This window comes from Protopterus annectens, chromosome 15.part0, assembly GCF_019279795.1.
Source record: "Protopterus annectens isolate FY-2018-M chromosome 15.part0, PAN1.0, whole genome shotgun sequence".
NCBI lineage: Eukaryota > Metazoa > Chordata > Ceratodontiformes > Protopteridae > Protopterus > Protopterus annectens.
In genome coordinates this window covers 771,824,242-771,846,122 of record NC_056749.1, presented here as the reverse complement: position 1 = coordinate 771,846,122, position 21,881 = coordinate 771,824,242, and positions in this window count along the sequence as shown.

Here is a 21,881-nt window from a genome sequence, read left to right as displayed (position 1 = left end):
AGCTGATGTAATGTGACGGGGGGTGTCCAGTATCAACTTTATACCAGAGGCGGGCAACTCAAAGCCACCAATACATAAAAACAGTTGTACAGATTACAGAGATAGTAAATCAAAAGTACAGACGATAATTGAGAATAAACTCATATCTTTTCTGAATATCACAGCAGACAGTAAGTCAGTCTCTCAGCAACAGTTTGAGCAACAGGTATATCTGATTTAAGGCACAGAAAACAGAAAACAGACCTTATTTTCCAGACAATACAGTTGCAAGAATGCCCTACCCAGATAAAACCAGTTCTGTTCACTTTCTCTCACGAACTAAGCAGATAGGCATCTAGAGAAAGGATTTCACTACAAACTTAGGTCAACACTAACAGATACTAGCTCTATCTCACAACAAAAAGGACAGTAAAAACAGTTGTACAGATTACAGAGATATTAAATCAAAAGTGCAGACAACAATTGAGAATAAACTCTTATCTTTTCTGAATATCACAGCAGGCAGTAAGTCAGTCTCTCAGCAATAGTTTGAGCAACACTCTAGCCACAATATCAACCTGTTTAAGTTCACCAGCTAGTTAGCACCATAACTAGGCCCAACAAAGATAATACTAATGATTGAATCCTCGACTGGATATTAGTCTCCAACCTGAATAAGCTCACACCCACTGGTACACTCTCCAATAGTATAAGTGACTACTTACCAGCCTTTATACAACGTGAATTTACCATAGCAATTAATAAACATTGGTACAGGGTCGCAAGAGATGAAGCCCACTTCTGTCCATTTGGCTTTAATCAAAGGTTGCTTAGTATCAACTGGAATGCTGTAAAATCACTTCCCCTTGATGAGGCAGTTGAGTTCTTCAACTCAGCCTTCCGCAGCATACTAAACAATCTCTTCCCCATTAGACAAGAGAGTAAAGACCAACCATGCCAGCTGGCTAACAAAATCCACTAAGGATCTTATGAAGTGCAAAGACAAATCATGGAAAATCTGGCAAAAAAACAAAAACCCATCTGACCTTGCCCAATATGAACAGCTCTGAAACCAACTTAAGCGCCTAGTACTGCAAAACAAAGAAGAATACTACCTTACATTACAAAATCAATACAAGCAAAATCCAAAGAAATTCTGGAGCTTTCTCAACTCTTTATTAAACCCAGGCTCTAGTAATAATCCTTGCCCAGGCCCAAATAAAACACCCACTGAAATTGCTGCAACCTTCAACTCCTATTTCATAGATACTATAGCAAATCTAACCGCTACCTTTCCCAAAACCAACTTGTCCACCGCAAACCACTCCACAACTAACACCAGTACACCCACCATTCCCAAGTTTAGTTGGTCACCTATCCCTACCTCTACTGTTAAAACATTACTTCTAAAACTCAAACCATGCTCAAATGCCCCTCATGATATACCCGCCAAATATCTACAAATCTCAGCCAACTCAATCGCTTACCCCATCAGCATACTACTCAACAGATCTATCCAAGAATCCTATATGCCTATCATCTGGAAAAAAGCTTATATCCTCCCTCTACACAAGGGGGGCCCCAACATAGACACCACCAACTTCTGCCACATTGCTATTATATCACCCATCTCTAAGATTATGCAAAAATGTATCCATTCTCAACTTCTTCACCATCTAACTCACAACCACATCCTCTCACCTACCCAACACGTATTTAGGCCAGGACATAATACCACCACTGCCCTCATATCCTTCATGGACACTGTTAACTGAGCCCATGACTCTGGTAAAATTGTCTCCTCACTACTTCTTGATCTTTCTAAAGTTTTTGATACCATATCCCGCTCTCTTCTTCTAATAAACCTCTCTAACAAAGGCACCTCACCTCAAACTCTAAACGGGTTCTGTAATTACCTCACTAATGGGCAACAATCAGCTAAATGGCAGAACTCTGACTCCCCTTTCCTAAACACCACCACTGGTGTACCTCAAGGCTCCATTTTAGACCCACTTCTGTTTAGAATATTTATCAATAACTTCCACACCACACTCTCTCAAGGCTCAGTCATCCAGTACACACATGACTCCACTATCATCTGCACTGCAAACAACACCTCAGAACTATGCCAACTCACCCAAAATGCACTCACCTCCACCAAAATTTGGATGTCTAATAATTATCTTTCCCTGAACCCAAAACCAGACTAGCAATCTTTGCCCCCAAAAAGTCCACACCCCTACAAAAAGAGAACCTCACCATTCAAAACCTAAATGGGACCACCGACATTGTACCTAGCAAAATACTCCTAGGTGTAATCATAGACAAAAAGCTTACATTTGACTTGCACATCCAGTCCAATAAAAAAAAAAAAAAAAAAAAAAAAACACATCAAAAGATTGGCACTCTTTACTGACGCAGACATCTGCTCAGTGCATCAGACCAACTTTCCCCTGCCTCTTCATTTTTATTACCCTCTCTTTTATATGGTGCTTGCCTCCTCACCATCATTCAGTCCTCTGTAAAGTCCAAATTAGACTCATGCTATAACAAAATTGCTAAGCTTGTAACTAATGCCTCTGACTCATCCCACCACTGCTTATTACTAAAAAGACTTTCGGCTTTTCCCGGTTAGGGGTTGCCACAGCGGAACTCTGGTCTGCTCATGATTGGCAGTGGATTTTTAAGGTGCCGAGTTGCCAGCCCAATGCCCAACTTTCAATGAAGGCATGCCCATTCACACTCGCACCTACCTGCATGTCTTTAATGTCACTCAACCACGGGGACGACATGCAGACTCCACACAGAAGGCGCTCCAGCTGAGAATCGAATGGGAGAACATCTTGCTGTGAGCGACAATGCCAACCGCTGCACCACCGTGGCTTATTACTACACAAGCTAAAATGGCTTGAGCTCCCCAACTATCTCACCTTTATCCAACTAACCACAGCTCATAAACTCATTCATAATCCATCCATGTGCCCTGCCCTGTCTTCTATACTTACTACATACCATCCTAACAGACCACTCCAATCCAACAACCAACTGCTAGTAAATGTAGAAAAACCCAAACTTTCGGCTGGCCAGATGCTTTACTCCTTTACCATCGCAAAACTTTGTAACTCCCTCCCGTCAGCACTTAGATCCACCCCCTCAGCAACCCTCTTCAAGACATCTCTGAAGCAACACCTCTCCACATCTTGGCTGTGTACATGTGATAATGCCACATCTCATATAAACTAACTTCAACCATCACAGCTACTCTCATACCCACCCTACTACTCTGCCTTCTCTCCATCCTGTCCACCCCCTCCTCCACTAACCATCATGGTCCTTCTTCTATCCCTCCTGTCTACTTCCTTCACTTTGTAACCCTTATAGAACTCCAATTAAACCAGGTGAAGAATTCAGGTACTCTAACAACCTAGCTTAATATCATACCAACATTCTGATTCCTGCATAGTACTTGCATGGCTTAGTAGTCATATAGCCTATCACAAAGGTATTACACCTCCTTTGTGCATTAAACACTTAGTAGACTGACTGTAACTAATTCCTACATTCTGCTCAGCACCCACTGTATGAAGTGTCCTACCTAAATTAAACTCCTCATATGGAATGTTCCTACATAAATACTCGGTATGGCTTGTATACTTATGGAATGTTCCTACATAAATACTCGGTATGGCTTGTATACTTATGGAATGTTCCTACATAAATACTCGGTATGGCTTGTATACTTATGGAATGTTCCTACATAAATACTCGGTATGGCTTGTATACTTATGGAATGTTCCTACATAAATACTCGGTATGGCTTGTATACTTATGGAATGTTCCTACATAAATACTCGGTATGGCTTGTATACTTATGGAATGTTCCTACATAAATACCGGTATGGCTTGTATACTTATGGAATGTTCCTACATAAATACTCGGTATGGCTTGTATACTTATGGAATGTTCCTACATAAATACTCGGTATGGCTTGTATACTATCTGTGATTCAGAATGATTACTTTTGTACTTTTTTACCAGTCGTATAAGTAGCCAATAATATGTACTAAATAAATGTAAAATTCTGTATTGTATGTAAAATGTCTTAATACGTGGAGCTTCACTCCTCGGGACTCCACTGAAAATGGGCACTTCTGGCCCAGCTGGACCATCCCGCTAAACAAATGCAAATAAATAAATAAATAAATAAATTGCAGTAATTAAAACATTAATTTATCTGACGAGAAAAAGAAAAAAACAACCGATGAATTCAACAACGAGGTCCTTGTCAGCAAAATAACTCCACAAAAAAAAAATCCTTAACGCAATTTATTCTTGAAAAAAGACAGAGCGTTTTCGCCACAGAGTTCTGTAGCTTCTTCAGAGGAAGTATAAAATAAAAGAGATACACTCCATGTATATCAAGGGATTCAGGAAGTGACATCTTCCAATTTCCTGAAATCCATTGATTATCAGGTTGCAAGTTTATACAAACATACGTAAGTGTGCCTCTATATAAATTCTATATATATATAAAAACTGTTTAAAAATTATTAATAAAACATGTGCGTTAAACACATATATAAAAAAAAACATATGCTATAAAGTACACTTAAATACTTTTAAAAGACGGGACCAGCTAACGTATGTAATCAGGTATATATCATACAGTATGCAAACAACTAATTTGTCTATTGTTAAAACAGCAGTTAGTATATACAAAGATGTTGTCAGAACTGGAAGGTAACGTAAATTGAATTTGTTTAACATCAGAAATAGTCACCATTTGTTACTAATAAGAATGGTCTTATACTAATAACTTATGTATGTTTGTATAAACTTGCAACCTGATAATCAATGGATTTCAGGAAATTGGAAGATGTCACTTCCTGAATCCCTTGATATACATGGAGTGTATCTCTTTTATTTTATACTTCCTCTGAAGAAGCTACAGAACTCTGTGGCGAAAACGCTCTGTCTTTTTTCAAGAATAAATTGCGTTAAGGATTTATTTTTTTGTGGAGTTATTTTGCTGACAAGGACCTCGTTGTTGAATACATTAATTTATCTAGCAAGTTAAAGTAAAATGTTTAAAAACTAGAAAATTAGTTCATATAACAAATTTGGCTAACCTAAAAGAATTAAATATTGCTGTAAATATGAGGTACTTAATTTTAAAAAGCTCCAGTCTTAAAAAAATAAATTTATGAAAACCAGTACAGCATGAGTCACTTGCAAAAATTGTAGTTGGGTTCTTATAGAAAAATAAAATGTAAAAAACTACAAAACATCAACTAATAATTTAAAACTTGTTAAAAGACTAGAGATGCTTTTAGATGAATAATACTAATGGATACACACACACAGACACACATGTATACACCCACACATAGACACACACACACACACACACACACACACACACACACACACACACACACACACACACACACACAGACAACACACACAGGCACATACACACACACACACACACACACATATATATATAGACACACACACACATACACACACACATGCACACACACACGCACACACATGTATACACACACACAAAACACACACACACAGACATACACACATGTACACACACACACACACACACACACACACACACACACACACACACACACACACACACACACACACACACATATATATATATATACACACACACATGTATACACACGGTTCTACCTGACGGTTGCAGAACATCGACAATGCAGAAGGTTGTGTGGTTTCGATTATGTCAGGTAGAACCATACACACACACACACATATATATATATATATATATAAATATACACACACATTCACATATATACACACACACATATATAGACACACACACACAAACGCACACACGTATACACATACACACACACACACACACACACACACAAATATATATATATATATATATATATATATACACACACACACACACACACACACACACACACACACACACACGTACACACACACATGCACAAACACACACACACGTATATATAGACTGTAGAATATGAACAGTCAAAAAGCATGTGTTCAAGGGAATTGAGTATGTGACAGTTTGTATAAACTGAAATGTACTTAGTACTGTGAACTCTGAACTGTGAGTAACGGAAAAATACTGAACAAACAAGAGTCTGCCTGAAAGCAGGAAACTGTGCCTTTTATGGAAGTATATCCAGCTCTCTCTTTCTGCCTAGAGATATGATGATGTGAATTGTCTTATGTTTACGGGTAAACCTTTGATTGGTTAATAGCCCTTTATAATGATCTAATTGGTTCATTTATATATTTTTGTACTGTTAGCAATATCACCAGTATATAAGCTTGTTTATTCCTTTGTTCTGGGAGTCTCCCTGGTGCTTTCCATGAGGCTCCCGCACGTATGTACTGTAGTTAATAAAAGCCACTGAAAGAGAGAAAGAACTGTATCTGTTTTCATTCTTAATGTACGACTTAACAATTGGTGCCGTTTACTCGGATCTGAATTAAGAGCAAGCTGCAGCAGTTGAGAACTGAACGAAATACTGCTAAAAGGGTCCACAACAGATTTTTCTGTTTCTGTAGTATTTCTTTCATTTTTCTGTCTCTGTCTACCTTCTAAGGTTTTATGAACAAATTTTTTTTTTCTGACAAAGTTATGATTTCTCTCCTTCAGTCGTTTTAAGGTAAGTGGCATGCATTTCTTTTCTGCTTTGAATGCGCAGTACGAGAGTGGGGTTAATATGGAAAATACTGGCGTCATACGTATGAAAGGAGGAATGATAGTGGGGTAACAAGACGTTTTTATAACGTCTTAGCTAAACCTGTGTTAAACAGGTATAGCTTATTGAGTGATAGTGGGGTACTGAGTGAAAATGGGAGCGAGTGCGGAAAAAATAAATGAGCCAGAAAAAGGTACACCAGCTGGTTATATGTTTTATCGGGTGTCCCAGGACAGTTGTATGTTTTTAGATCAGTGGATCGCCCTTACTAAGGATGACTGCGATCTTGCTTTTCTGGAAAATGGTAGTTTTAATAAAGATGTTCTGACTAATTTACGAAAAAAGTTAAAAAAGAAAGGAAAAATACCAGGGTTGTGCTGGGCAGCTTTTAATGATTGGATGTGTGAGGCTAAAAAATGGGAAAAGGATTTGGTCGTTAGTCTTAAGGATAGCCAACAAAAGTTAAAAGAGCAGATAAAGGAACTGCGACAAACTGCTAAGAATCTAGATATAGCTAACAGTAAACGTTTAAAAGAACCACCCTTTAAGGGATTATATCCGGTTCAAGAGTTAAATAAATTACAGATACCTGAATCATCTGAAGATGATAATCCATGGTTCCCCCCACCCCCTACAGCTCCTCCACCACAATATCAGCCTTCACAACTACAGGACGGAACTGTTAGCTCCATAATACAGAGTGAAGGCCGGCGGAGGGAAGAGCAAATCATTCCTGACCCCAGACAGGGAGATCAGGTGATAGGAGGTCAGTCTAGCTGCCTGGCTATAGAACAACCTGACCAAATAGATACAGGCAAATCATCCCCTAGAGTAACCTGCTCTAAGGTAAAGAAACAGCACAAAAGAAAAGTGCAAATGCTTTTTGACCCTAGGTCCAGTCAGCCGAAAATACCTCAAAACAGGAAAACTGTATATTCACACAAGGATAAATATTATAAGCAATGCCCAATTGTGATGAAGGACAAGGATGGTTACATTAGTCCGGATAAATCTCGTCAAAGCTTTATTTCCGATTCGAGCACAAGCTCATCAGATGAAGCAGGAGTATTTCCACTGAGGGAGGTTCCAAATCCAGCACATGCTAAAGATGCGGAACAACCGGCTACTGTAGTCATACCTAGAGCATGGTTGGCAGTTGATTTTCAAGCTATTACTAAATCACGCCCGCCCATTCATAATAACCCAGCAAAGTTTCAACGCGTATTAGCCGGACACATTTGTTTACAAAATCCTACTATAGAAGAAGTTAAAGCTGTCCTCCAATACGATGTTCTAGCTGATCTGATAAAACGTATCTGGGATCATGCCAATGTCCCCACCCCAATACCAAAGCATAACACACAAGGGGAAAATGGTTTTGAAGCAGTCAGACAACGAGTAGTTGATGCTATCATCATCATAGTGCCACCTACCCCAAATTGGTCTAAGATTAAGTCAGTCATACAGAGAGAAGACAAACCTATAGATGAGTACTTACAATGACTTACTGATGCCTTTGAGGCATATTCTGTATACCCAGAGCCCACTGAAGGGCCAGCACAGAGCGGGCTATCAGCTGCTTTTGTGGATGGGTTATGCCCTCAAGTGAGAGATAAATTAAAAGTATGTTTAAATTGGCCTAGTTTGGGCCTGCATGAGTTAGTTCAGCAAGTGCAATACCTATCTGACCATTTGGCTAAAGAAAAAAAGGATTTACAGGAAAAATTAGAACAAGCACAAATTCAAATGTGTAACGCTTTTGGCCAACCCGGTCACTGAGGTAGAGGACGAGGGCGGGGAAGAGGGAGGGGTAGAGGTCACAGTCCAGCTACTCAAAATAAACAAAACTATCAAGTTACACAATCGACCTAACCCCAGAATCCCAGTAATCAGACTGAGTGTTTCAATTGTGGCCAGGTAGGCCATTTGAAAAATGAGTGTCCATATTTGGCTAAACAACCTGCACCATACACTGAGGCGTCACAACAATGGAATTCTAACTGGACGCCAAACCCAAGACAGCAACCACAATAAAGGTTCCCTGAACAGAAACAACAGCAGTTGTACCCTTTCTTTCCTGTGGATCAGGATGGGTCACATGTCATGTTACTGGTTAAAAATAAACCATATCCATTTTTGATTGATACCGGAGCGACTAAATCTATGCTAACTAGCAGAACAGCCATGAATATTCCACATTCTAATAAAGTAACTAAAGGAGTAGGTGTCTCTGGTATACCTATTAAGTATTCTGAAACTGTCCCAGTCCCAATAACTTTGGGACTGTTGCAGGATAATCATGCGTTTTTAGTAGGACCCTCAGCACCTTTAAATTTATTAGGAAGAGACTTGCTTTGCAAAATGGGGGCCACCATTTTTTCCACAGCTGATGGAGTTTATCTCCAAGTACCTTCAGACCAACGGGACACTACTTTAGCAGCCTTGGATGATACCATCACGTTACAACCAATGTGTATTCAGTCAGATTCTAACAGAAATGAAGATTTACACTCCCTACCCTCTTACTTGTGGACAACTCATGATAATGATGTAGGATTTTTGACTTCAGCTATTCCTGTAAAAATTACTCTAAAACCTGGAGCAAAGGTGCCGTGAGTACCACAGTACTCTCTGATGGCTGAGGCTATCTCTGGTATAGCCCCGGTTATTTCTGCACTAGCACAGCAAGGGATAATAGTACCCACCACAAGCCCGTGTAATACTCCAATATTACCAGAAAAGAAACCTGGTAAACAAGATTACAGATTTGTACAGGATTTACGGGAAGTTAACAAAGCAGTTATGCCTGTCTTCCCAATTGTGCCAAACCCAGCTACTATTTTAAGTTGTATCCCACCTACAGCTAAATGTTTTACAGTAATAGATATTTCATCAGCCTTTTTCTCTATTCCAGTACATTCTGACAGTCAATATTTGTTTGCTTTTACCTACAAAGGGTAACAGTATACTTGGACCCGATTGCCCCAGGGGTATGTAGAATGCCCAACTTTATTTTCAAGGAAAATGCATAGACAATTACAAGATTTACAACTACCATCATGTTCAGTTCTAGTCCAGTATGTGGACAATATACTTATAGCCTCGCCTGACAGTAACGCATGTAAGAAAGATTCTCTTTTAGTGTTAAAATCTTTAGCTGCATGAGGATTTAAAGTAAATAAATCAAAAGTACAATATTGACAAGATAAAGTACAGTATTTGGGACACATTATTGAAATGGGTTCTCGCCGGATACTCCCTAACCATATCAGTTCTATTCAAAATGCACCACGTCCTGTAACCCAGAGGCAACCTAGAGGGTTCCTTGGTCTAGCAGGATACTGCAGACAGTGGGTGTCTAATTTTTCAGAAATTTCTGCCCCTCTGTTGCAACTCTTGAAAAAAGACATTACAGACCCTCTACCCTGGACGTCACAGCATGATGAGGCTTTTCAGGCAATCAAACAGCCTTGGTAAATCCTCCTGCCTTAGGGTTACTGGACTATTCCAAACCTTTTGTTTTTTTTTTGTTGCGAACGAAATAAGACTGCTCTGGGTCTCTTAACCCAGCAACGCACTGGAGGATACTGACCAATTGCTTACTATAGCACTCAACTGGATCCGGTTGCTTCTGGTTACCCAGCTTGCTTATGGGCTGTGGCAGCTGCTGCCGTCTTGGTAGACATGGCAGCTCCACTAACCCTGGGACATGACACTGTATTAGCAGTCCCACATGCTGTTCAAGCCTTGCTTCTAAAGACTAAAACACAATATCCTTCAAATGCATGCCTTACTAAGTATGAGATAAGTTTAATGGAAAGTCCTGCTTTACAAGTTAAATGCTGCTTACCACTAAACCCTGCCTCTTTAACACCAACCTCAGACGAGGGCGAACCACATGTGGTTAACTGTTCTTTCTCCTAGGTTAAATTTATATGATACTCCTTTGCAAAATCCTGATTTAGTTCTTTTCGTTGATGGATCCTGTTTAAGAACAAACTCCGGAAAATTCCAAGCTGCTTAGTCAGTCTGTACACCGACTAAAGTATTGCGATCAGCACGATTACATACAGGCCGCGGAATTAGTGGCATTATCACATGCATGTAAATTAGCTAAAGACAAGTCTGTTACTATTTATACTGATTCCCGTTATGCCCATGGTGTTGTTCATAATTTTGGCATATTATGGAAAGAACGAGGGTTCTTAACATCCTCCCGAACACCCATTAAAAAACATTTTTATATCAATAATTTATTACAAGACTTATTATTACCTTCTAAAATTGCTGTTGTTAAATGCGCAGCCCATCAATCCAATGACACTTTTGAAAGTAAGGGCAATAATTTTGCTGACTGGGCTGCTAAACAGGCTGCTTTCTCACAAACTGTTCAGGGTCACTTTCTGCAGCCGTTACAATCTATGACAACTTTTGATGAAACAGTACTAAAAGCTTTACACAATGAGGTTTCAGAATCAGAAAAAAGAACATGGCTGGCTCAAAATTGTTTTAGACGCTCTGATTTAACTTGGCAACATCCAGATGGCAGATTGGTCTGCCCCTTATCCATGCTAAATTCCCTCATTAAAGCTTATCATTTGCCAGCCCATGTTGGGGTACAAGCTTTAATAAAACAAATCCAAAAGGATTGGTTTGCCCCAAAGCTTTCTGCTTCTGTACATCACTTTGTGAGCACGTGCTCCATTTGTTTACAGTACAATATTTCCAAAGGCACAATGGCTCCCGCACAACCCTTACCAAAACCATTGGGACCATTTTGTGCTTTGCAATGGGATTTTATTAAATTACCACTTTGTGCACATTTTAAATATGTTTTAACTGTTGTTGATGTTTTTTCTGGATGGTTAGAAGCATACCCTTGTGCGAAAAATGATGCTATCTCAGTTGCTAAGAAACTTTGTTATGAATTTATACCTTGATTTGGTGTTCCTTGTTATATATATTCAAATCGTGGAACACATTTTACAGCTCAATTAATTGACTCACTGTGTACTATGTTGGGCATCACTCTAAAATTTCATTGCCCATATAGACCGCAAGCATCTGAAATTATTAAACGCATGAATCAAACACTGAAAACTAGACTAGCAAAAATTACTACTGAAACAGGCATCACTCGGGTACAGGCCTTACCACTAGCTTTGCACTCTATGAGAGCCCAAGCACATCCTACTAAAAGTCTTTCTCCTCATGATATCCTAATGGGCCGTCCTATGCACATGCCCATGACTCCACCACCACCCTTTTCTGAGTACGATGCGTTTGATCGTAATGTTACTGTATACTGCACTTCTCTTGTTTCTTTCTTACAGTGTTATCACCGCCAAGTAGCAGTGGCACAACATAACCCTGATCCTTTCAAGTCTTCTGAACTACAACCAGGCGATTGGGTGTATGTCAAGTCTTTCTCCAGAAAAGCAGCACTGCAACCTTGTTGAAAGGGGCCCTACCTGGTTCTACTGACAACATCTTCAGCAGTGCGATTACAATGCTCACCCACCTGGATTCATATATCGCATGTTAAAATAGTCATCCCTTCTGAAGATCAAACAACTCTACCTTTCACAGCTCCAGATTCTCCACCTATTGCTTCCCGAACTCGAAGCCATACTGTCCCTGCACCTGATAATGTCTGACATTTCTCCAATCAGGACACTTCTCCATTCCAACTCAATTCAACCGAGACCACCATTTCCACAAAAGTACTGTACAGCTATTTTGGTGGTTATTTTTGTTGTTCTCATATTTCTACTGTGGCCATTTCTATTTTATGCTACAGTAACCCCTCATGCCAAAAGAACTGCATGGCATCCACCATTCAATACATACCAAGCTATAAAATATACTTATGCATCATCCCTTAATGTCTCCAATTGCTGGATCTGCAGTGCCATCCCTACTGTTCATGGGGGATTGATGCTAAATATAGTTCCTTTAGGGATTGAAGAGACTTGGATGAATCTGATCTATGACACATCAAGAGTTATTTCAAAACACAAGGTAGCATTACTGTTGTCCGTCCGTCAAAATGGAACTGGGTGTTTTCAAAAACTTGATAAAACCAGAGTAGGGTGGAGCCATTGTAACAAAACAGTGGTATATAACTGCACTGCATGGGGTTGTGTAACAGATTTCTCACCTATATTAAGAATTGTTAAAAACTCTATAGCTAACTTTTCCCGGAAAATAGAAACTGTCTACTGGAAAATGTTTGAAGTCGGCAGAATACTCAATATCACCATTAAAGTAGAAAACTGTTATTTTGTGTGCGGAAGAAAAGCATATAAATGGCTACCAGGAAACTGGTCTGGCAGCTGTTTCCTGGGTTACCTAGTTCCAGCTATTTGACATGTATCTACATTACCTAAGGGAAAAATTCGGAACGTTCGAGAGGTCAAGAAGCCTGCAAATCTGGTAGGCCAAGTTGATGCTTCATGGATCTATCATCATGACTTAGCTCATGCTAGTACCAAAGGACTGTCCCATATGGGCTTGGGTGATGATGTCATATCATGGGCTGGTATAATTCCATCATACGGAGCAGTGAAATCAGTTTGGGAACTGAGAAAGTTATCTAAACTGCTTGAAATTATGAGCAATGCTACATTTTCTGCCTTAGAATTAGTGACTGATGAACTGACTGCTATGAGAGCTGTAGTACTCCAAAACCGTATGGCCCTCGATTTCACCCTAGCTGTGAAAGGAGGAACTTACGCTTTAATCCAGGAGGAGTGCTGTACGTTTATTCCTGACAATCAGCACGAAATTGAAAGTCACCTTGAACTGATTCAGAGAATTTCCAAACTCTCAGAGGCCAAAGAGTCTGATAGTTCAACATAGGCTTGGTTGACCAACCTGTTCTCAGGTTGGGGAGGTGGACTGTTGAAGTTGATTTTGTTAATTGCAGTATTAGCAATTGTTGCTTTTATTGTCTTATTTATAATCAAAGCACTGATCTTGAAATTAATGTCTTCAAAAACTGTGAAGAAAGTGCCTAAGTTTTATATGCCTGCAACTATGACTGTAGATAATGAAATGACAATGTCTCTCAATGATGAAAAAAACTAGTAGCATGGTTTTGCTAGATTTGTGGCAAATGTATGACAGGTTAAATGATGATGCTTACACAGCATCAAATGGGGACTGTAGAATATGAACAGTCAAAAAGCATGTGTTCAAGGGAATTGAGTATGTGACAGTTTGTATAAACTGAGATGTACTGAGTATTGTGAACTCTAAACTGTGAGTAATGGAAAAATACTGAACAAACAAGAGTCTGCCTGAAAGCAGGAAACTGTGCCTTTTATGGAAGTATATCCAACTCTCTCTTTCTGCCTAGAGATATGATGTGAATTGTCTTATTTTATGGGTAAACCTTTGATTGGTTAATTTCCCTTTAAAATGATCTAATTGGTTCATTTATATATTTTTGTACTGTCAGCAATATCACCAGTATATAAGCTTGTTTATTCCTTTGTTCTGAGAGTCTCCCTGGTGCTTTCCATGAGGCTCCCGCACATGTGTACTGTAGTTAATAAAAGCCACTGAAAGAGAGAAAGAACTGTATCTGTCTTCATTCTTAAAGTAATGTACGACTTAACAACACACACACACACACACACACACACACACACACACACACACACACACACACACACACACACACGCACACAATCACACAGCTACAGCCAATTTAGAGCATCCAATCCGCCTATTGCATCTCTTTCGAATGTGGAAAGAAACCCACGTGAACAAAGGGAGGATATGAAGTCTCTGCAGAGGAGGCACTCCAGCCTAAAATTGAACTGAGATACTCTTGCTGTGAAGTGACGCATAATGACAGGTGACATACACGCACAAAACCAACATTCCTAGTAACATACAAGCTAGCAAGACAGAAGAAAGCGGTGGAGCAGTGTCCCTTGACAGGTAATTGATTTCAATAACTGGCAGAAATGCCAAGGTGACTGAGTAATTTAAGACACTGGCTTATTTCCAGCCATCACACAAGACAAAGTCCTGAAAGTGCTATCAAAAGTCAAAAATATCAAATCAATGGGTCCTGACAACATTCCTGGATGCATCTTAAATAGCATGAAGCATAATTTAGCCACCCATGTAACAGCACTCAGCCTCAGTCTCCATACAGGGTTTTGTACCAAGTGAATGGAGAACAGCTACTGTCATTCCCATGCATAGGGGAGGACCTTCCACAGACCTAGGCAGTTACATTCCCACAAGTCTGACCAACCTAACATTCAAAGCCATGGAAAGACTTATCATGCAACTAGGCAATCAGCAAGAAGATAGGAAACCTCCAAACACTGGAATAGCTTCAGACTGTATTCAAGAGCAGGTCATGCTTACTGCATTGTCTTTAGTTTTTGAAAAGGTCACCAAAGCAATGGATGAAGGTAAAACAGTGCACACTGTATACCTCAATCTGGCCAAAACGTCTGACATAATCCCCCACTAAGACACAGTAAAAAAGCTAAATAAACTGTGAATAAAATCCTATGTCAGCCATAGGATTGCCAAGTGGCTCACAAATAGGACAAATGAAATCAAAACAGCTGAAGTTACCTCCACAGAGAGACCAGCCAACAGTGGAGTCCCGAGGGTTCTGTGCTGGGACCTCTCCTAGTGGGCATTGACTTCTCAGAAGTGAAACCCAGTACTAAAGAGTTCTGACTATGTTTGCTGATGACTGCAAGCTATTAGCAGTCACTAAATTTCCAAATGACTTAGCCATTCTGCAAGAATGTTTTTTTCTCAAATAACTGGTGCCAAAATCATGGACTGAAATTAAATTACAAAAAATACATTATCATATCCTCTAGGAAGTCATCCACCCTAGAAACTGTCATATTGACAATAAACACATAAGAGTTGACCCACCTGTTCGAGATTTGAAAACGTATGTGGACAGTGGCTTAACTTTTAACCGTGTCCATTGTCATAAAAACATCCTATATTGCACAGCTTATAAACAAGAAAGTGTGTCTAGATCTAGGGATGTCACTGCCCCCCCCCCCCCTTTATTCAGCCCTCATTAGGCCAGTCATTGAATATAAATTTTCACTCCTTGGCATATATCTGTCCAGTTGGTTCTACTTTACTATTTCAAAATTTCACAATTCCAAACATTACAATACTGAGATGATAATGCCGTAAACTGAAAAGAGTGAAACTTCACAATACCAAATTTCTTAATACCGAAATGAACCAATGTTTGTTTTTATGTTCTTGCAGGGTGCAAGCCCCCCCCCCCAATTAGATATACCAACTCCAAGATTGCACTACATCTAGAAAACCGCTTGCACAGGATTGCAAATTATTGTTCTGTATACATTACTGATGCTGCCCAGGGAGTCACTTGTACATCTGCCATGTTAACCAGGTATGTATTACAAATCTTTAAAGCCATACAAATACAATTAACATAAACATTGTGTGGCTTCTTCAGCTACCTTTCCCATTCCAGTCATTTTGGTGTTTTGAAAAATGGTATTGTGCAGTTTCAGTCTTTTCACTTTACTACATTATCGCCTCAGTATTATAACGTTCAGGATTGTGGTATTTCAAAATAGGATCATAGGCGGTTACTAGGCTATTAGCCCTGGGGCCCTTACAAGCCTAGCCAAGAGTTTATCTCCAAAAAAGAAACCTCAATCAGCACCTGATGCTCCTGTCAATGAGGGACACAGGTGGAACCACTGGGTGGAACTCCTGGGAAAATTTGTGGTTTCCCATCCACTCATCAAAGTTCCACTTGAAGAGGGTCAGCGAGGTACTCTGTTTGACATTGATGGGAAGTCTATTCCAGAGATGAGACAGCCTCTGGGAGACAAACCTGTCTCCCCAGCAAGATTTATTGATGTCACATATTACATTTAGGCCTTTCGAGTGGGTAATGAATGAGGAATTAGACTTATATAGAGCTTCTCTAGTAGGGCAGGGTCCGAGATTGCCTTCTAGGTGAGACACACATCACCTCTGAGTAACCTGTATGATACTGAGTAAAGTGATAGTGATCTGAGCCTGTCCACATAGGACAGGCGTTTGAGGCCATGGATTCCCTTTCTGAGGTATTTCTGTGGCCTTTCCAGTTGGTGCAGATGTTTGGAGAGGTACATACCAAACGGGACATTATACTCAATTATTGGTCTAATGAGGGAGAATAAAGAGGTAATAACCTCCATTTTTGTAGATGCAATAACTTTACTTATGAGATGAACGAAGTAAAAGGCTTTTCTGACCACTGCCGCTACTTGATGGTCCAATGTGAGATTGTTATCAACCCAAGTACCCAGGTCCTTTACCACAGGATGTGTGTTTAGGGGGCTGTCGTTGATGTGGTAATTAGTAGGGGCCATGTTTTTGCCGAATGGTATTATGATACATTTATTTTTGCATTTAGCTTGAGGCCATGACTTTGGCACCAGTCATTAGTTGCTGTGAGACCCTCTTGCAGTATGTTAACATGATTTGTGGAGTTGATGACAGCACCCAACTTACAGTTGTCCACAAACTTGGTCAGCCAGAGGCCTTTTGTCTTTGCCTGGATCTCAGAGAAGTAGATGCCAAGCAGTAGGGGTCCCAGGACAGATCCCTGGGGAACTCCACTAGTGGCATGTCTGCTGTCAGAGATGGAGGTGCCTATTTTGACCTTGAGGGTCCCGTCGATGAGCCAGTTGCCCACCACCTGATGAGATGGGGATTTACACCAAGTTGTGTTAACTTTTCAATGATGCCTGAGTGGGGAATGTCAAAGGTCTTGGCCAAGTCAAGGTAAGCTATATATACTGACTTTCCTTCATCCAGGGCCTTGGCGACAGTCTCAAAGAAGTCAACCAAGTTCAACAGGCAAGGTCTGCCCTAATGAAGCTGAACTGGGTAGGGCCAAGTGCTTGGAGATTGCCTATGCCCTTGTTTATGAGATCCATAATAATAATAAGCCCCATGGCTTTACATATCAGACTTATCAAGCTAATGGTGTGAAAGTTTCCAGGGTCAGTAATGGCACAACCTTTGTGCAAAGGGGTGACAATGGTGGTTCTCCACTTTGCTGGGATGAAGCCTGTACTTAGGCTGTGGTTGAATACCACACCTCTTGATCGCCCAGCCAACCCACCCTTACAGAAAACACTCCTCTATACCCTTAAACACTTATTAAAACTCTCTCACAAGCAGACAGAGGGAGAGAGAGGTGTTGTGCTCTCACATGCAAACACCTGAAACATGCCCTACATAGCAAATAAATTGTTTTGGTCAACTGGAGATTTGACCGGACAGTTTAACTTGCCTGTAGGCATATCCATGCTCATTCATGCAGAGTTGACAAACATGAATACTTTAATGTGCAACAGTTTGACAAGCCAGAAGCTGACCTGAAGGGAATGTGACAAGGAGGACAGCAGCCTTGCTACTGTGCTGTCTTCATGTGTGCGTGTCTATGTCCTGTGTGTGTGATGATCTGTGTAGATGTCTGTCTTGTCTGTCCTGTGTGAGGTACTATGTGTGAGTTTCTATTCAGTCTTGCTGTAATGCTGTTTTTATCTTGTGTGTCTATGTCCCATGTGTGGGAGTCAGTATGAGTGTCTCTGTGTACCTTTGTGGGACTGGCTACTTTGATGTGGCACAGAGGCTTGTTGCAATGTAACACCATTGCTACTAAATGCCAGTCAGTGTGCACATGTACCTCTGTGAGTGGCTACTTTGCTGTAGTACAGGGGTTTGTCATAATTTAATATCAGTACTAAATACCTGTCAGTATGTTTGCATGTACATCTGTGAGTGGCTACCTTGATATGGTACAGAGGCTTGCCATAATGTAAAACTGGTACTAAATGCCAGTCAGTGTGTGTGCATATACCTCTCTGAGTGGCTAACCTGCTGTGGTATAGGAGCTTATCCTAATGTAACTTTGGTACTAAATGCCAGTCAGTGTCTGTGTGTACCTGTGAGTGGCTACCTTACTATGGTACAGGGGCTTGTCATAATGTAACAAAGATACTAAATGCCAGTCAGTGTGTGCACATGTACCTCTGTGAGTGGCTATCTTGTTGAGGTACAGGGGCTTGTCATAATGTAACACTGGTACTAAAGGCCAATCAGTGTGTGTACATGTACCTCTGTGAGTGGCTACCTTGATGTAGTACAGAGGCTTGTCATAATGTAACATTTTACTAAATGCCAGTCAGTGTGTGCACATGTACCGCTGTGAGTGGCTACCCTGCTGTGGTAGAGGGGCTTGTCATAATGTAACATTGGTACTAAATGCCACTCAGTGTGTATGCATGTGCCTCTGTGAGTGGCTACCTTGATGTGGTACTGGGGCTTGTCATAATGTAACAAAGGTACTAAATGCCAGTCAGTGTCTGCATGTACCTGTGAGTGGCTACCTTGCTGTTTTACAGGGGTTTGTCATAATGTAACATTGGTACTAAATGCCAGTCAGAGTGTGTGCGTGTACCTGTGAGTGGCTACCTTGCTGTGGTAGAGGGGTTTGTCATAATGTAATATTGGTATTAAATGCTAGTCAGTGTGTGCACCTGTGAGTGGTTACTTTGCTGTGGTACAGGGGCTTGTCCTAATGTAACATTGATACTAAATACCAGTCAGTATGTGCACCTTGGCACTTCCAAGTCTTTTTAATGGTCTGAATGTAGTAACAGTCAGAAAAAAACTCTCTTCAAGTAGGATCAGGTGCAAGGCAGGAACATATACAAGTAGACAAAAATTGCCAGCACCAAATACAGTGAAAAGCATCAAATGAGGCTAGTAAATTAAATACGTAAGTATATTAAGGTATAATAAGCATCCCATACCAGTTTCGGCCAACAGGCTTTCCTCAGTGGGAATGAAAGTAGTAACAACTTTGAAGTGACACACACACACACACACACACACACACACACACACACACACACACACACACACACACACACACACATATATATATAACATGAATCATCCAATAGGATTCTTCCCAAAGTGATCTTCCCAACATTCAAATTGTTTCCTGTATGAAAAATAGAAAGAGAATGAAAAGTTATACAATAACCACATTATTAGTATCTAATGTAATTAATAAAAGTAAAAATAAAACACATAATATTATAAATGGTCATTCAAACCGGGTGAAAACAAAGCACCCAGTTTAATGATCCAATACTTCTCTTTTTTGGTGAGAATTGAATGCCATTCTTGTTTGCTGGATCTGTCACCAAGAATTCTGTCAATAATAGTGAACTGGAATCTGGCTGAGTTGTGTTATAAGCAATGTCTATATAGGGCATTGGTCTCTCTCTCTCTTGGTTCGTATGTCACTACGGTGCTCAGACATACATAATCAAAGTGGTCGTGATGTTTGTCCAACATAAAATGAACCACATCAACACGTTGCAAGGTACACCACCCAATCACTATTACAATTGCCAGAAATTTTTTTGTCAAAGATCCTGTCAGTGTTTTTACTGGTGAACTGTTCTGATGTGAAAATAAATGGACATGATGAACAATGACCACAATTGTAGGTACCCCATAGTTTGTCACTTGTCATAGTTAGTTGGTGGTGTATGGCTCCAGCCGAGCTTACCCTTTTAAAATGTGAAAAAAAAATGACCCAAGTGTCCTGCCTCTTCTATATCCATACTTACATACATCACCAGTCAGAGGTGTAAGTTCATCATTGGCAGTAAGAATGTTCCAATGTTTGGACATATGAAGCCAACAAGATAAGAAATGCAAACCACCTAAAAAATCTCCGGTACCACCAATGAGCGACACAATCCAAGTAGACACCACGTAAATCAGTTCAAAAATTTAATCCACATAACGCCAAGATATACACTCCAAACAAGATGACATGTAGATAAAACGAAACACTAATTCGTGATAGCACTCTATGACACGCAAAATACTAAAAGCAGTTAAGCGCTTTCAACCTACTTGGATTGTGTCGCTCATTGGTGGTACCGGAGATTTTTTAAATGTTTGGACATAACATTCCTAATTAGGTTGATGTTGCTTCCAAATGTTGTGATGAACCGAACAGATTCATCCTGTTCAGTCTGAGTTTTTTCACGATATGTAAGAAGTGAGGTTCTAGTAGAGTTGGAAGCATCTTGTTGGGCACCCTGAATGTCCGGCTCCTTGTAACCCCTAACTCTAAACCTGTTGGCCAGACCCTGTTGGGATTTTTCATAGTCATTTTCTGAGGAGCAGATTCTGCAAATCCTGAGGAATTGAGATTTAGGTATGTTTCGGATAATGTGGTAGGGGTGCATACTCATTGCATGTAGTAAGTTGTTGTACTGGGGATATTTGTGAAATGTTTTACTTTGTAAAGTGTCATCTGGATTCCGAGTTATGGTCACATCCAGAAAGTTGATCTCATTCCTATCATAAGTTAAGGTAAATTCAATACCCCATTTGTTCTGGTTGAGATACAGTACAAATTCCGCCAAATATTCCTCATCTGAACGCCAAACCAACCAATAATCGTCCAAATACCTACACCAAATGTCAAGTTCCTCAAGATATAGATTGTGTGTAGAATCATAAATGAGGTGCTCCTCATTGTATCCCATAAACAAGTCTGCATATATGGGAGCAAAGGATGCTCCCATCGCAGTGCCCTTGAGCTGCCAGTAACATTCTTTCTGAAAATAAAAAACATTTTTATTGAGAACATGATTAGCCATGTAGACCAAAAGTGTGTTAAAGCCTACCAGATATAGTTGGGCTTTGTCTAACCAAAAATTGAGGGCTTCCAATCCAGCCAATTTGGTATATTAGTGTATAGAGCCTTGACATCCAGGGTGCAGAGTAGCCAGTCAGGTTCCAGTTGGTTATCAGAAATAATGTGTAAAAATTGTTTAGTGTCCTGTATTCTGGCACAAATAAGGCCAAGTAGTGGTTTGAGATATAGTATGAGGAACTCAGATAGTGGTTCAGTCAATGAGCCCATACCAGATACAATTGGTCTTCCAGGAGGTTTATTAAGGCATTTATGTATCTTGGGTAAAAGATATAATGTTTGTTTCTGTGGATCCTGCACCGTTGAGATGTGTCTTCACCGTATCAGATATGATACCCTCTGAGATGGCCAGATCCAAAAAATCATCAATTTCCTGCTTGAAGTT